The sequence below is a fragment of the Temnothorax curvispinosus genome, unplaced genomic scaffold, assembly GCF_003070985.1.
Source record: "Temnothorax curvispinosus isolate PA1 unplaced genomic scaffold, ASM307098v1 QBEX01017712.1, whole genome shotgun sequence".
In the NCBI taxonomy this organism is placed as follows: Eukaryota; Metazoa; Arthropoda; class Insecta; order Hymenoptera; family Formicidae; genus Temnothorax; species Temnothorax curvispinosus.
The window spans coordinates 1-3,070 of NW_020227492.1; the positions used below are offsets into that span (position 1 = coordinate 1).

A 3,070-nucleotide genomic window follows, 5' to 3' on the forward strand; every position below is an offset into this window, starting at 1 on the left:
CAAATAGTTATTCGTTATCAAGTATGTTATTAAGATATTAATGTCTCCAAGCATATTTTCCAATAAATTAGATGTATTAAATATATATAATTTCAATTTTTTAATTAAATTTAAGAATTTAGCGTTTATGAAACTGATAGCTTGATATATTAATAATATTTATACAAAATTTTAATATTATATAACTATTTGCAGGTGGATCGTGGCCATATAGTGATTCCCAAATCAGTCACCAAGTCACGAATCGCTCAAAACATGGACATATTTGACTTTAAACTTTCACCTGAAGACGTTGCTTATATTGATACTTTTGATTGCAACGGAAGAATTTGTGCACTTAATAAGTTAGTAATTTACAATTGTCATTTATACAAACAATATTTTATACTAAATAGCATATATATAGCATATAATAATTGTATCAGGTTGCGATATATTAATGTTTTTTATTCTTTTTCAGTGCAAGTGCCAGCCCCTATTATCCGTTCAATATTCCATTCTAAGTAATCAAAATGAACAAGTGAGACTATAATATATCTGCGTGTTCTTTTTATTAAACTTTTTGCATTAAAATATATTTTTGAAAATTATTAATTTGTGCATATATATAAAATAATATTTCTTCTTAATAATATTTTCTTATAATATATTATTTTTGTATACATAGATAAGTACATTCTTATTACCAGATATTTCTCAAATATAAATTTTTATATAGCAATTGTACCAAATCTTGTACACGTGTGTGCAAATAAAGGAATTTTTGCGTTGAATAAAATGAGACTAAAATCATATTATTAATATAACAAATGTTTGGATATTAATTATATTGCTACGAATATAAATTGCTAAGTCAGATAAATTATCTGGCTTAGCAATCGCAAGAGCAACACTCGCAAAGCCTCTTATGTTGTTATAGTCATAAATTTTCGAAGACAAATACAGCAGAAAGGTACTAATTGATGAGTCTTGTTCAGCAGTAACACTGCAATTGCGCAACAGAGTCGATAATTCTTATCAGCGTTTTTCTTTCGTAATCGTATTTGCACGTATTAATTTGCACACATACGGCAGAAGTTACGCATGCATGTATCGTTACAAATTTTATTAGGATCACATAGCACCGAAGGTTGCGTTAATTGTTTAGGACGTTTAGGTGATCGTGTAACAGCTGAAAATTTATGCACTTATTAACTTTTATGGGCTTTTGCACGAGAATACGTGATATAACGTTTTTACTACCTCGAATAAATCAAGTTCTTACAATGATAATTGTTACTTTCTTTGGGTACGACTACTGCACGAAGTGCACTTAGAAGTTTTCCGTTTCTAGTAGATCTTTTTTCCCCGTTTTTTGTATTAAATTTCGCTATTTTTATTTTTGTTTGCACAGGTGGGCGAGCGAGTCGTATCTTTAGTTGGTCATAGCCGTCATATGAACATTTTAAGTGCCGTTTAATCGGCGATATTTTAGCATGTCAGGCTGGGGGCTGTAACTATGCCTCGGACCTTTGGATTAAACAGTGTACGTAATGTGTTTGCCAGATTAGTGCGGGATACAAACCACGGTCATCCATCGTATCGTTTAGTTTTTTTTAATAGCATTCCGTTTTGAATAGACAAGCCGGACGTTGTCGGGGAAATGAATCCACTCTTTCAACTTTGTGACGGTTGCGACCCCGATACTCGCTCGTGCAAATTGGTATTAGGTAAAGTATTAGCTACCGATTAGGGAAATGAAAGCTACCGATGTTCGTCGATAAGTAGAACTTCCTCGGTCCTCCTCATGGAAAGAAGAGTTCTCTGACGTGGACACCTTTTGATTTCCTTCTATCTAGTGGATTACAAGAAAAAAATCAAGGCAAAATATTGCATCGCTGGTAGGACCGGCGATTTCTTCGTGGTTGTATTTCCGCGTACTTTTCTGAAATTATTGACGTCAACAAAATGATTGCGAACGCACCGAAAATGTTACTAATGTTAATTTAGGATATGTTTAGAATCTTGGAATGAAATTTTACAACAAGTAATTTTCCAGAATCGATTAAATAAATACGTGCTAGGTACTAAAAAAATAATAAAATAAAGTAAATTAAAATAATTATAAAAGGATCAACTATTGTATTCTATTTATTGTCTTTCCCCGTAGAATTTACAAGGCGTTTTTTTTTAATGAGGAACGTACCCAAACCTCTTACCTAACATTCAAACATTCAAAAATGACAATTCAAAAATGACATATAAAACAAAACCAGCTCACCGTGGACATTTTCTTCTTCTTTTTCCTCCGCTTCTGCACCGGCCTCGCCCTTGATCCTCCGTCCCTCCCATTTCATCTCCTTCTTATTTGGCTTAGTCTCTCTTCCCTCCATCCTTCCTTATCCTCGTCCGACTCCACGAGAAGTTTCTCCTCTATATCTTTTGATATTTTCTCATCCTCTGATCTCCCTGTACTCCTGCGTATCCTCCCTTCCATTTTCTCTTCTCTCTCCTCTCTCTCTCTCTATCTCTCCTTTCCACAGACTTGTTCTCATGGATCTTCACCCCTATGCTGTTCCCTGCCTTCCTCCTCGCCACCAACACCTGCCACTTCTCCTCTTCGTCTTCCAGCTTCACCAATATGGTCATCCATATTCCTCTCTGCCCCACCACAATCACCTCTCTCACCGTCACCCTTATCTTTAGCCCTTCCGCGAATAATTCCTTCATTTTCTCCCAATTCGACTCCTTGCCTCCCCATTTTTTCTTCTCGACCTTAAAATTACATTCTTTTTTCTTAGTTCATCCTCGTTCTTTTCACCTGATCCCGCCCACCATATTTCTTCCTTTGAGTCCCACTCTCCTCGTCATCCTCCCTCTTCCTTTTGCCTCCATTTTGCTTCACTCTTTCTACCTTTCTCTCCAATCTTCTTACTTTCTTCTCAAGCTCCTCCATATCTTCTCCTCCTTCCTTTTATCAGCCTCTTCCTTCTTCTTCGTCAACTTCCTTACTTTCTCCTCTAACTCCTCTATCCTCTCCTCTTTCATAAAAGGATAAACTGTAATCGTATTAAATCAAATGTTTATTAAT

The 3,070-nt window shown here is 35.2% G+C and overlaps 1 long non-coding RNA gene across 1 annotated transcript; it reads left to right on the forward strand.

The window, feature by feature from the left end:
• Nucleotides 1-1,036, forward strand: LOC112467647. Its single transcript, XR_003042288.1, has 4 exons — nucleotides 1-21; nucleotides 196-344; nucleotides 461-918; nucleotides 1,022-1,036. It is a non-coding gene; the product is annotated as an uncharacterized LOC112467647 (long non-coding RNA).
• Nucleotides 1,037-3,070: the final 2,034 nt, after the last annotated feature.